We start from the raw sequence: 15,726 nt of genomic DNA, 5'->3' as shown, positions 1-15,726 counted from the left end.
GAATGATTTGTATATATAAACCACATCTTCTTTATCCATTCATCAGTTGATAGACATTTGGGCTCTTTCCATAATTTGGCTATTGTTGAAAGCACTGCCATAAACATTGGGGTACATGTGCCCCTATGAATCAGCACTCTTGTATCCTTTGGATAAATTCCTAGTAGTGCTATTGCTGGATTGTAGGGTAATTCTACTTTTGATTTTTTTTGAGGAACCTCCACTCTGTTTTCCAGAGTGGCTGCACCAGTTTGCATTCCCACCAACAGTGCAAGACACTTTTAAATACAGAAAACAAACTGAGGTTTGATGGGGGAGTGTGGGGGAGAGGAGAAAATGGGTGATGGGAGGGCACTTGTAGGGATGAGCACTGGGTGTTGTATGTAAGGGATGAATCATGGAAATCTACTCCCGAAGCCAAGAGCACACTGTGTACACTGCATGTTAGCTCACTTTACAATAAATTGTATTTAAAAAATAAAAAAAAAATAAACTTAAAAAAATTGTCATGCTTGATAAATTTGAAGAATAACTGATATTGTATATGTCAATGCCCTACAGCCAAAGAGCAACAGGAATACACAAATAGTTAAAGAAGGTGCATTGATTAGTTATTGCAGTGAAGAAATGCATGATGGGGGGAACTGCGCATGTGTTTCAGGAAGATCATGCTAGAAAAAACTTTTATAGGATTTGAGTTTTCCTTGGGTGACGTAGCTGTTTATATGGAATGAGAGAGCAACATGGTTTGGCCATGAGTGGCAGGCCATGTGTTCAGCAACACTGAGGTTTCCTTGTAATATAAGATGCCAGCCACTAGTTTTCTCCTCCATATGACTCAAGAGTGGAGACATTTTGGGGAAAGTGGCACAAGAACCTGGAGAGGTAGGCAGAGCCAGGCCATGCAGGGCCTGGAAGGCCATGCTTGCAGAGTTGACCTTTATCCTAAAGGCAAAAGTGAACAGAGGAGTGATGTACTAAATTTGTGTGACAAGGACTGTGGAGAGTCTGAAATTTTTCCTACTTTCAAGTTCACAAGTTAACTTGCCACAGATTGATGGAAGCTGACCGAAGACAGAAGACTCCTGGGTGAGAGACAAAGGATTTTATTGCAGCAAAAACAGTAGCCAGAGCATCATGCTTCTACTGGTTCTACATGTACCCTAAGTTTCCCAGGGCAACACAAGTAGACTTAACTGGATGTCTACACATGCAGAGGGTAGTGATACAGGAGGAGAGCTCTGAGCTTGGGAGATATACTCTTTTATAGTGAGCATAATCAATTCTGCTCTTTGGGGAGGTGTTGCCTCATTCCTCAATTTTCTTAATATAAAAACAACCCTGAGAAGTCTTCCCAGGTAAAGAGTAGTTAGGGCTTTGAATTCTTGGCATACCCAGCACAAACATGAAGGAACACTCAGGGCCCATACTGGATTTCCTATCCCAACACTATTTTCTCAAAGGTCAACATTTGGAGTACTGGCTCATTGCATGGAGCAAACTAACACCTTTCACCATATGTGGTTCATCTCATTAGGCTACAAACATGCCCTAATTTCTCCTGTTGATCCCCAAATCTCCCCACAACTACTGCCCCACCTAGTCACCCTATTAATGGGGAGAGGAAAAGTAACACACCCTGGGATAACTCCAACGAAAAGAGTAAGTACAGGGATGGTGGTACTTAGGTAAGTGAAAAGAAGAGGCACCCAAACCCATGAGGAAAGAAGGACAGGTGGAAGCAAGAAGGATGGTGTTCTGGGCTGGTGACATGGAAGATGTCTGAACCTATGGGCACTGGTGCTCCATGGAAGCATGAAAACAGCACCCAAAGAGGTGTTTTTTCTAATTTTATTTATTTTGAGAGAGACAGTGCAAGTGTGTTGGGGGGGCACAGAGAGAGGGAGAGAGAACCCCAAACAGGCTCTGCACTGACAGCGCAGAGGCCGATATGAGGCTTGAACTCACGAAGCCGTGAGATCACAACCTGAGCCAAAACCAAGAGTCGGACAGTTAACTGACTGAGCCACCCAGGCACCCCATTTTTTTAAAGTTGAGGTTTGTTTTTTTTTTTTTTTTTAATGTAGACAGTGTGGGCCTGGTGTAAAGCAGACAATACCTAGAAGACAGGCACAAACCCTTTCCACCAACTTATAGGACTACCATTTTAGAGAAAGCCTTACCTTGCATTTGCTATAGGAGATGCTTCTCCCTGATATATTTGGTTGCCATGGGAACTCAGGTACTTAACTCAGCATCTGGGAACCAATTTTTCCCAAGATGGATTCACAATGGTCAGAGGCTTTGTTCTGAATGTGCTGATGTTATCTGCAGATGGGTGAACAGCTGACATATTTGGGCTTTAAGGATGGACTAGGACACATTACTTTATCCAAAACTGTAGGAGGAGTACTGCTGTTTAATCTGTTGTGGTTTATGTTTCTATTTGTTGTAATGTTTGCATGTGTTCATTAACTATTTTAATAAAGCATTTAATAATTTCAAATTTCAATACAATATTAACTCATTTTAATTGATAATGTAATATATAGTCTCATTAATAATTTAATAATTATATTCAACTTATAATGATTTATTACAGTGTGCCAGGTACTATGCTAAGCACTTTACATATAAAATCCCACTGAAACCTCACGAAGACACCTATGAGGGTTTTTTTTTTCTTCACTCTCCATTCTATTGGTGAAGAAACTGAAACCCCAGAGAAGTTAGCCACAGGTAAGACATGGTAGCAGGTCCAACTTTAAGGACCTGCAACCAGTATAGTTGGTCCCACGGGGCTCATGCTGGTAATGGGTGCCTGGGCTTGTGGGTTAATGTTGATTCTTGAAATTCTTAACCTTTTTTCTTTGAATTTATATTTTGTAAATAAATGATGTCTCATGGGATGATGCAGTATGTGCTGGGGCCTGGAGCTTCAGCTTTCCTATGGTTCAGTCCTACCAGCTACTGGCCTCACTGGTACGGGTTCTTTCACTCACCCAGACTCCCTCTCCCTCTCCTGCCCAAGTAGCTGCTACTACCTTCCTCCCTCTGGTGGGACTTGCATGTGGGTGCAGGAAGGTTCAGGACTGAGACTGCCAGGTCTGGGGCAGGGCCCCCAGACACCTCTGAGGACCTTCACAACATTAAACTGCAAATACAAAACACAATGACAAGTCAAATGAAGGACAATGGAAGAAAGAGGAAAAACTATTTTCCCGATTTTTTAACAAGAAACCCCACATTTTCAGTTTACACATTATACAGCTGTACGTGCATAGAGGTCACAAATTCAGATTGCATAGAACTTGGTCTGTGTTATTGCTTTTTATTTTCTGTTCTTGCCTTTAACAAAAAAGAAAAATGGACTACATGATACATGCCTTCATGGTATAAAATACAAAAGTTTCAAAACAGTCAGTTATAAGTATGCCTCTCACCCCAATTGTGGAAGCATCCAGTTCTTGTCCCCAAAGACAAGCACTCTTTTCCACTAGGTTCTTATATGTCCTTCCTTGCAGAAGTATATTACACATATATAAACATTTACATATTTTAACCACTCCCATTTTTATACAAATGGTTCAATACCAAACAGCTTTTGGGACCTGCATTCTTTCATTTTTAATGTATCTTGGAGATAGTTCTGGGTGATCATAATGTGGGCAAAAATTAGACAGTGCTTAATTAATTTAATCTCATCTTACCCACTGAAGTAATTATCCTCATTTCTTGATGAGGAAACTAAAGCACATAGAATTTAAATAAATTGCCAATGTTAATATGGCTAAAAGCAGGAAGAACCAGGATTGGATTCCTGCAATATAGTTTCAGAATGTACACTTACCTATTCAGCTAAATAACATTATACTTTTTTAAAAAATATAGGTGCATGGTGTCCTTTTACATTGACATATTCTCTCTTATTTTTTATTTAACACGTCTGTTGCTGATTGACACTTATGGATTTACCAATCTAATGTTATTACAGACAATACTGCACTGAATAAGCTTATATGTAACTTCTTTCCACACCTGTGCAAATATGTCCAATGGATAAATTCATGGAAGTAGGATTTCTGGATCAAAGTGTAAATGCACACATAATTTTGGCAGATATTGCTTAATTGCCCTCTCTAGATGCTATATCAATTTAAATTCACACTAACAATGCTGTGACATTTCCCTTTCCCCACATCCTCACCAAAACAGTGTGCTTCAAATGATTGCATATTTGTCAATATGATAGAGAATGGATGGTATATTACTATAATTAAAATACACGTTTCTTTCATTATGTGTGAGGCTGGGAATTTTGAAAATACATAGATAAATTTGTATATTCTGTCCTGTGAACATATTTGTCATACCAATAGCACAGACTGACTAGCTGTTTTCCAAACTCCTTTTCTTTTCCTCCTGGAGTTTCCCAGGCCTCCAGCAGGTCACTGTGGCTGGTAGACTGAATCCTGTCAAGGGAAAGTGGGCCTAAGTGATGTACAACACTGACCAGCATGACTGCCAAAAGCCCCCTGTGAGATCTCCTTATTCTGTTTCTTCCTCAACCTGCTGACAAGAATGTTAACACCAAGAAAATGCAGAAATATACCAACAAATATATGGTCAACTAGTCTTTGACAAAGCAGGAAAGAATATCCAATGGGAAAAAGGCAGTGTCTTCAACAAGTAGCGTTGGAAAAACTGGAAAGCAACATGCCAAAGAAAGAAACTGGACCACTTTATTACACCATATACAAAAATGCATTCAAAATGGATTAAAAACTTAAATGTGAGACCTGATATTATAAAAATCCTATAGGAGAACACAGGCAGTTGCCTCTTTGACATCAGACATAGCAACTTCTTTATAGATATGTTTCCTAAGGCAAGGGAAACAAAAGCAAAAATAAACTGCTGGGACTACATCAAAATTAAAATCTTATTCAAAGCAAAGGGAACAATCAACAAAACTAAAAGACAGCCTACAGAATAGGATAAGACATTTGTAAATGACATATCCGATAAAGGGTTAGTATCCAAAATATATAAAGAACTTATAAAGCTCACCCTCCCAAAATAATCCAATTTAAAAATGGGCAGAAGACATGAACAGATATGTCTCCAAAGAAGACATACATATGGCCATCAGACACATGAAAAGATGTTCATCATCAAATAGTATTAGGGAGATGCAAATCAAAACTACAATAAGCTATCACCTCACACCTGTCAGAATGGCTAAAAGCAATGACACAAGAAACAACATGTTGCTTACGAAGATGCAGAAAAAGGAGAACCCTACTGCATTGTTGGTGGGAATGCAAACTGGTGCAGGCACTCCAGAAAATAGCATGGAGGATCCTCAAAGAATTCAAAATAGAACTGCCCTATGATCCAGTAATCACACTACTGGGTATATACCCAAAGAATACAAAAATACTAAGTCAAAGGGATACATGCACCCCTATGTTTATAGCAGCATTATTTATAATAGCCAAATTATGGAAGCAGCATAAATGTCCTTCAGTAGGTGAATGGGCAAAGAAGATGTGGTATGTATACACAATGGAGTATTATTCAGCCATAAAAAAGAAAGAAATATTGCCATTTTCAACAGCGTGGATGGAGCTAGAGAGTATAATGCTAAGTCAGATAAGTCAATCAGAGAAAGACACATAACATGATTTCACTCATATGTGGAACTTAAGGAACAAAACAAATGAGCAAAGGGGGAAAAAAGCAATACAAGTCAAGAAACAGACTCTTAATTATAGAGAACAAGCTGATGGTTACAAGAGGGGAGGGTGAGGGGATGGATTAAGTAGGTGATGGGGATTAAGGAGTGAACTTTCATAATAACCAGCAGGTGATATATGGAATTCTTGAATCACTATATTGTACATCCTTACACTATAGTTTTGCACGGAGCTGCCTCCTCTCTGTCACATCCCCAAAGGATTCCAACGAGGCATAAGGGCTGTGATGGTAGAAGAGCTCTTTATTTTTGTTTATTTATTTTTGTAAGTACTACTTTATTTTATTTATTTTTTAGTGGTTTCAGGAGTAGAATTTAGTGATTCGTCACTTACATATAACACCCAGTGCTCATTCCAACAAGTGCCATCCTTAGTACCTATCACCCATTTATCCCATCCTCCTACCTGCCTCCCCTCCAGCAACCTTGTTTGTTCTTTGTATTTAAGGGTCTCTTATAGTTTACCTCCCTCTCTGTTTTTATCTTATTTTTTCCTTCCCCTCCACTGTGTTCAATGACTTTTTCATTGCCAATTTGGGTGTCTTTGTTTCTTTTTGTTGTCTGATTGCGGAGGCTAGGACTTCCAGTACTATGATGAACAACAGTGATGAGAGGTCACATTCCTTTCATGTTCCTGACCTTAGGGGGAAAGATTTCAGTTTTTCCCCCATGGAGGATGATATTAGCTGTGGGTCTTTCATATATGGCATTTATGATGTTGAGGTATGTTTCTTCTATCCCTACTATCTTGAGGGTTTTTATCGAGAAAGGGTGCTGTGTTTTGTCAAATGCTTTTTGTCTGCATCTATTGACAGGATCATATGGTTCTTATCCTTTCTTTTATTAATGTGATGTATCACATTGTTTCATTTTCAGATATTGAACCAGCCCTCCAGCCCAGGAATAAATCCCACTTAATCCTGGTGATTAATTTTTAATGTATTGCTGGATTATATTTGCTAGTATCTTGTTGAGATTTTTTGCATCCATGTTCATCAGGGATATTGGTCTATAGTTCTTTTTAGCAGGGTCTTTGTCTGGTTTTGGAATCAAGGTAATACTAGCTTCAGAATGAGTTTGTAAGTTTTTTCTTCCATTTCTAGTTTTTGCAACAGACTCAAAAGAATAGGTATTAATTCTGCTTTAAATTTCTGATAGAATTCCCCTGGGAAGCCATCTGGCCCTGGACTCTTGTTTGCTGGGAGATTTTTGATTACTGATTCACTTTATTTACTGGCTATGGGTCTATTCAAATTTTCTATTTCTTCCTGTTTCAGTTCTGTAGTTTATATGTTTCTAGGAATTTTTCCATTTGTTCCAGATTGCCTAATTTGTTGGCATATGATTGCTCATAATATTCTTTTATTATTGTTTGTATTTCTGAAGTGTTGGTTGTTATCTGTCCTCTTTAATTCATAATTTTATTTACTTGGGTCTTCTCCTTTTTCTTTTTGATAAATCCATCTAAGGATTTCTCAATTTTGTTAATTCTTTCAAGAACCAGCTCCGAGTTTCATTGATCTCTTCTACTGTTTTCTTTCTTTCTTTCTTTCTTTTTCATTTCAATATCATTGATTTCTGCTCTAACCCTTATTATTTCCCTTCTTCTGCTGGTTTGGGCTATATTTGCTGTGCTTTTCCAAGCTTCTTTAGGTGTGAGGTTTGGTTGTCTATTTGAGACCTTTCTTCCTTCTTTAGGAAGGCCTGGATTGCTATATACTTCCTTCTTATGACTGCCTTTGTTGTATTCCAAAGGTTTTGGACTGTCATGTTTTCATTTTCATGGGCTTCCATGTACTTTATTATTTCTTCTTTAATTTCTTGGTTAACCCAGTCATTCTTTAGTGGGATATCCTTTAATCTCCCTGTATATGTGGTCTTTTCAAATTTTTTCTTGTGGTAGATTTCAAGTTTAATAGCATTCTGGTCTGAAAATCAGCATCATATGATATGAATCTTTTTGTACTTGTAGAGGGCTGATTTGTGACCCAGTATGTGATCTATTCTGGGGAATGTTCCATGTGTACTCGAGAAGAATATATTTTGCTGCTTTAGGATGAAATGTTCTGAACATATCGGTTAAGTCCATCCGGTCCAGTGTGTCATTCAAAGCCATTGTTTCTTTGCTGATTTTCTGCTTAGAGGACTTGTCCATTTTTGTAACTGGGATTTTGAAGTCCCATACTATTATTGTATTATTATCAATGAGTTCCTTTATATTTGTGATTAATTGATTCATGTATTTGGGTGCTTTCAATTTGGGGGGCATAAATATTTACAACCGTTAGATATTCTTATTGTGTATACCCCTTATTTATGGTATAATGTATTTCTTCATCTCTTTTACAGTTTTTGTTTTAAAACCTAGTTTGTCTGATAGAAATATGGTTACTCTGGATTTCTTCTGTTGTCCGCTGGCATGATAGATGGTTATCCATCCCCTTACTTTCAATCTGTAGGTGTCTTTAGGCCTAAAATGAGTCTCTTGTAGGCAGCATACAGATGAGTCTTTATGCTGAAAGTGTATATATATACACATTCATATGTGTATATATATACACACACATGTATGTATATACACATTCACATGTATATATATATATGTATATATATATGTGTGTGTATATATATATATATATGTATATATATATGTGTGTGTGTATATATATATATATATATATATATATATATATATATATATTCTGATACCCTATGTCTTTTGATTCTGGCATTTAGTCCATTTACATTCAGAGTGATTATTGAAAGATATGAATTTAGTTCCTTTGTGTTACCTGTAGAATTGGAGCTTCTGGTAATGTTCCCTGGTCCTTTCTAATATGTTACTTTTGGTCTTTTTTTTTTTTTTCTCCACTCAAAGACCCCCTTAAAATTTCTTGCAAGGCTGGTTTAGAGGTCACAAGCTCCTTTAGTTCTTTTTATTCTGAATGATAGCCTAACTGGATAAAGAGTTTTTGGCAGCATATTTTCCAATTCAGCACGTTGAATATATCCTGTCACTCCTTTCTAGCCTGCCAAATTTTCTGTGGAAAGATCTGCTACAAACCTGATCTGTCTTCCCTTGTAGGTTAAGGATTTTTTTTTAAGTTCTATTGCTGCTTTTATTATTCTTTCCTTGTCTATGTATTTTGTAAATTTGACTATGATATGCCTTGGTGATGGTCAGTTTTTGTTGAATCTAATGGAAGTTCTTTGTGCTTTTTGGATTTTAATGTATGTATTGTTCCCCAGACTAAGAATGTTTTCAGCTATAATTTGCTCACATATACCTTCTGCCACTTTTTCTCTCTTAGAAGAGTTCTGTAATTTCATCCACCCACAATTCCGCAGCTCAAAAACAGTTGGCTGCAGCCATGTTATGGGAATAAAGTTGAGCATAATTTTTTAAAAATTAAATTTTATGTCCCAACATATATCTGTCCAGACAGCATCAAGATAGCTGCAACTACTGTAATATGGTAGCAATGTGCTTTTTGAAAATAAAATTTACATTTGATTTTATTTTTAAAATATATTTCTTTATTTACTTTTTAAAATTTTTCATTTAAATTCTAGTTAGTTAACAGACAGTGCAATATTGGTTTCAGGAGTAGAATTCAGTGATTCATCCCTTACATACAACACCCAGTGCTCACCACAATCATATGATTTCACTCATATATGGAATTTAAGAAACAAAACAGATGAACATATGGGAAGGGGGAAAAAAGAGAGAGGAAAACAAACCATAAGAGAATCTTAAAAATAAATCTTATGTTATAAAACAGTTTCAGATTTACATAATTACTATGAAGAGAGTAAAGACAGTTCCCACATATCCGAAAATCCCATTCCCCTATTATTATCACTTAATGTTAAGGGAGGCACATTTATAACATTAACAAACTGGTATTGATACATTGTCATTAACTGAAGACTTTCTCAGCTTTTCCTTAATTATCCTTTCTTTGTCCTAAAAACTCATATTTAGTAGTCGTATCTGCTGAGGCTTCTAATGGTTTTGACAGTTCTGTCAATTTCTGTGAGTTTTATACCCCTGACTTAGCTTACTGTTAGCATGCTGTGTCTTTCTCCATACTTTTACTTTAGCCTATCAGAATCAATCAATTGCAAATAGGTGCTTGAGGACAATATACACTTGTAATAAAATTCGCTGTGAATTTTGATTGCTATTTATACACTATTCCTATTTAAAGTGCTTATTGAAACACTTGCATTGATATCAACCATGTTTATAGCTGTTTTCTACTCATTACAAGAGGCTTACTTTCCTGCCTTCTCTGGTTTTAATTGAACATTTTATATAAAGCCAGTTTTTTTCACTTCTTAGTGCATCAATTATAGATCTTTAAAAACATTTTAGAGCTTTCCTTAGAGGTTACACATAGATTTTAAACTAATGTAAGACCACATTCAAATGACACCTGCAAATGACAAATCGGGCAGGTAAATGACACTATTTCTTCCCCTTTTTACATGAATGCCGTTCTTTTCACTTTTTCATATGCTATAATCACCAGATACATTATAGCTCATTATTTAAACATTTATTTGCCATTTATTAAGAAAAAGATAAATAAATTTAATGATATAAACAAGTTACTTTTGATCTCTTAAAAACGATAAAAATTAACTTTATTTACCTTTATGCATTTCTTCTCTGATGCACTTCCTTTTTTATATAAATCCACATTTTTGACCTGTATCATTTTTCTTATTTCCTCAATAAAATCTTTTCCACTTTTTGCAGGATAGGTCTAATGGTGATGATTCCATTTTTTCTTTATCTGAAAGAAAAGACTTTATTTACCAACCCTTTTTACAAAATATTGTTTACTAGACACATAAATGATCATAGGTGGGTGAGTTATTTATCTTTTGGCACCTTAACAAGATCTCCTATACTCTCTTCCTGCTTGCATGGCTACTGACATGACTCCATTGTAATTTTCTTCTTGTTCCTCTATCAGTAAGCAGTTTTTGTTATTGTAGTTCTTTCTCTTCTTGGTGTGTGTGTGTGTGGGGGGGGTGCATTGGTCTGGCTTTCTTCAAGATCTCTTCTTTGTTTTGTCTCTTCTTTAATTCAAATTTATAGGCCACCAGGTAGCTTTTTTGTTTGCTCGTTTGCTTGTTTGTTGGTTTGTTTGTTTTGTTTTGATAGCTGTGAACATCTGGATGTATGATTCAGTGCCTATCAGTAATTTGGAAATTTCACAGTCGTCATTTTCTAAATATATTTTTCTGCTCTGACTTCCACTTTGGGTATTCCATTCATGCGTATGTCACATACTTTGAAATTGTTCCAGTTTTTGGATGTTGTACTCTGCGTTTTTTCATCTTTTCTCTACTTGTGTTTCACTTTGGGAAGCCCTCGTTGGCCTTTCTTCAAGGTCACAACTACTGATGACCCAAACAGAGACATTTTTCATAGCTATTGAACTAGTATGAATGCTGGCATTCTCCTTTTATTCTCTTTTACAGTTTCCATCTATCTACCTACGTTATCTATCTATTGCTGCACATTGTCTATGCTTCCCATTAGAAATCAATTTATCGTAGAACATATTTATCATTATGGTTTATCTTCCCTGTCTGATTATTCCACTGCTTCTGTGTCATATCAGGATTGGATGTATATTGCTTCGACTATTTGTCCTTCCTGGAACTCAGATGATACAAATGTTAGCTCTTTAGCTTTAGTCCCACAGCTCCCACCTCTCTGCCCATGTTTGTTTGCTTGCCCTTTTTTTTTTTTCCCAAGGAGTATATTCTGTTGATCTGTACTCAAATTCACTGCTTTCATCTTCTGTCATCTATATTCTACAATGGATGCCAGCCAGCAAGTTTTTATTTTTTACACTGTATTTTTTAATTTTTAATTTCCATTTGGTACTTTTTATATCATATCTGTAACTTGACAGAGGTTTACTATGTTTTAATTTCACAGTAATCCATAATTACTCCTTCAAGAAATTTTATATTGGCTATGTTAAAATCATTGCAAACTAGTCCCAACATCTGAGTCTTCTCTGTTGTTGTCAGGGCATTGCCATTGCTCATTTAAGTTTTAACTTTCCTGGTTCTGCATATAAAGAATTATTTTTTCCCTGTCCTGCATATTTTGGATATTATACAAAAGGAGTCTTCATTCTTCCCCAGTAAGTTGCCCAGTTTTAAGGTTTGGCCTGTCTGTTCTGAGCTACTTTGGTGGACTGTTGTTCCATAGTCATTTAGTTTAATGGGCTTTTGCAAAGCTATCCTGAACTACATTTTTCTGAGTCCACCTGATTTTCTGATGGATGATTGCTGGAGATGTCTCTAGTAGCAGAAAAAAATGCTTCCATGGGCCATGGATGTCATTAGGTGGGGGTGTGGGATTCAGGACCTAAGGAACATAGAGCATTTCCCCCTTGCCTGTTCTTCAGTCAGTCAGTACCACTGGCTTTCCTACTCTATATCTGCCAGTATACCCAGGGGAGGGAGGCATCTACCACGGCACGAACCGCTGCTGTTGGGAGGACTAGGAGCCCTGGCTCTTAATTAAACCACCTGGCACAACAACGCCTGGCACTTAATTAAACCACCAGACATATCAAGAAACAGATTAAGAGAAAGAGGAAGAGAAAAACATCCCCAGAATATCCCAATAGCATAATTGTCAGACATGGGCTGTGAAATAATTATCATTAATATGTTCAAGAATATGGCTGACAAAATTGAGATTTCATCAGAAAACTAGAACTTCAAAATCAACCAAATGGATACACCAAGAAATGAAAAACTAAAAAAAAAAAAATACAAATCACTGACATTAAGAATCGTACATTGGAGTGTAAAAGCATATCAGAATCAGCAGAATGGAGGGGAGAAAGGGAGAAAAGGTCAGGGAAAGGCCAAGCAGAAGGCTGACAGGTGCATAGGTTTGTCCATGAGACCTCAGAGATACAACTTCCGCATGAAAGGAAAGGGACAGACAGTAGTTTAAGTAGCAGCTAATACCTATGGAACCCTTGCTGGATACTGGGCCCTCTGCCTGGCTCTGCAATTGTTATCCAGAGACAGACTTAGAATCCCCTTCTAGATGGCTGCCTCTGGCCCTTAAGAGAGATTTCTGCCTCCTGATCAAATGCCCTCACCATTTTTTATTGTGGTAATATATATATATATATATATATATATATATATATATATATGTATAGTGTGAAATGGTCATTTGAATCACTTTACGTGTACAATTCAGTGGCATTAATTAGGTTCACAATATTGTGCAACTATCACCACTCCTGTCAAAGTTCTTATTAGTATGAACAGAAACTCTGTACGCATTGAACAGTAGCTCCCCCCTCTACTCCTCCCACCCCATCCCTGATATCCTCTAATCTACCTTCAGTCTCTATGATTTTGCCTAGTATAGACTTTCCATATCTGTAAAATCATGTGATAGGTGTCCTTTTGTGTCTGGGTTATTTCACTTACCATAAAGTTTTCAAGGTTAACCACCCTTGTAGCATGTATCCTGAAGACACTTTAAAGGTTAGAAGTAACAAGGTTTCCATTTCTTTCAGTTTGGTAAGAAAAACTTGGAACTAACCTCTGTCATCTCACTGTCGGCATGTGCATGATTCCCCGCATGCCTCTTCAGGCACAGCTCTGAGAGTTTAGGGGAGAGTTTAGGCAAAGATCAAGTAACATTCCCCTTCCTCGGCAAGGTGCCAGTAATAGATGTGTTGTTCCAATAAACGAGTGAGTGAAGTGTTCTCAATTCTATAAGACAGAAAAGAATTAAAAGGGTTCTTCACCACAGACCCTTTATTTTCTATTCAAGATTAAACTAAGTGAGGTAAGAAATTATCTACACCGGTTTCTCAGACCTCTCATGGTGAAGTTTCATTTCTTAGTGGATGAATTACTTCAAGATTACAGCAGAGAAATTGTACACTCTTTTCTAACTTTCAGCAAAGAAACCGAGCCATCTTAGATGGGAATGAAAAACAAACAAACAAACAACAATAACAACAAAATGTTTATTTTCCCAGGGTCAGTGTTTGTGGACACAACCTGTTCACTGTTTCTTTCACGTTAGATGACTCTTTTCTGGCACACACACGCAAGTATAATTGACAGAGATAGCACCCAGCCAGCACACTACTTCTCCTTTCTCATTTGGATATCTGAAGGGTTTGCTTCATCTATTGCAAAACAGATTTTATAACTAATTGGCAAGCATGGGACAATCAACAGGGTGATAATAGGATTAATAACGATGGGGCATCCTGCTGTGTCCTCGCTCTTACTTGCCTACAGTATCTACTTTGAGCAGGTAGGTTTCATACTTTCAGTGCCTTGATTTTCCAGGAAGAGTTGAGTAAATCTACAATAAGTTTTCAGAGGAAAGAGGAAATGTCACATGTTAACAGGTGAGTCTTCAGGATTATGATGTCTCAATTGAGTTTCACATGACATATGAAAACATGATCGAAATTTTTTTTTTAATTTTTAAAATGTCTATTTATTTTGAGAGTGAGAGAGACAGGGCATGAGCAGGGGAAGTGCAGAGAGAGAGGGAGACACAGAATCCAAAGCAAGATCCAGGCTCTGAGCTGTCAGCACAGTACGTGATGTTGAGGCTCGAACTCACAAGCTGTGAGATCATGACCTGAGCCGAAGTCAGAGGATTAACTGACTGAGCTGCCCAGACACCCCAGATGGAATATTTTTCAATCATCCGAAGACTAGATCCTGAGGTGTTTACATAATGGGAATTTCCCTCTCCCTGGTACTCTTCACACAAGAACCCATCAATCTACAAATGCTGTTGAGCCACATGCATCTACCTAGCTAGAAAATAGTGAGCGTCCAGATGGCAGGATCTGCATCTCAGGAAACATGAGTCTTAAAGGATGGACATTAAGGACAGATGAGAATTGAGTCACAACCTTCTGGCATTGGGTAAAACATGGTAGGGTAGCAAAGTTGACATTAAAAAGAACATCTATTTTCCTTCCTGAATGGAAACGTATTATTAGCCCGAAATGGCACATGGGGTTTAAGAAAGGCCTTCTAGGAAGTTTCTTTGATTCTCTGGCAGGACATCAGCAGGCTTATGATGTTAATGTCATGGCAGGGGCTCATGGAACCAAACGCACATCAGACTCATTCTTTGTGATTACGGCCCGACGTGCTGGCAACACAACCAGTGTGGCAGCTACCTCTGAGTATGGTAAGATTGCTAAGACTCTAACACAGTTTCCGTGGTAGTTTGTTAGGCCTTGAACTCTGATGTCAGTGTGTGGCTGAGTTCATGTGATCCCACACATCACCTTTGATCAAGATGTGCAGATGCGTTGCAAGGAGAGCATGGGGTAGTGCATTAGTTTACAAGAGCTGCCATAACAAAATGTCACCCACTGGGTGGCTTTAAAAGTAAAAGTTTATTTTCTCACAGTTTCAGAATTAGAAAGGCCAAGATTAAGGTACTGATATGGTTGGTTTCCCTTGAAACCACTCTCTTGGGCTTGCACATGGACAGCCTCTCGCTGCCTCTTCACATGCTGTCCCTCCGTGTTCACACACCTCTATTTTCTTACCGTGTGTCCTAATCTCCTCTTCTCACAAGGACACCAGTCAGATTGGAGTAGGAACCTCCCTAACAGCTTCATTTCAACCTAATGACACATTCAAGAGCCTGATCTTCAAATACAGCCGTATTCTGAGGTACTGGGGGTTAAAGTCTTAATATATGTATATTGAGGGTACACAATTCAGCCCATAAGAGGCAGGATCATCTCTGAGACACCCTGTCAGCCCCATTTGGGCCACCATCTCCCATCATCAGAGAAGTGGCCAGAGTTAAAAGTATGCCCCCTTCCTGACATGCAATATGCCTTGTGCTGTGCTGAGGCGATAGTGGACCTCTTTCTCTTCCCCCTGTTTATGTGTCCCATGCTAAA

The sequence above is a fragment of the Panthera onca genome, chromosome X (assembly GCF_046562875.1).
Source record: "Panthera onca isolate mPanOnc1 chromosome X, mPanOnc1 haplotype 2, whole genome shotgun sequence".
NCBI lineage: Eukaryota > Metazoa > Chordata > Mammalia > Carnivora > Felidae > Panthera > Panthera onca.
The sequence above is the reverse complement of the archived record's forward strand: the minus strand, read 5'-3'. Positions refer to the sequence as shown.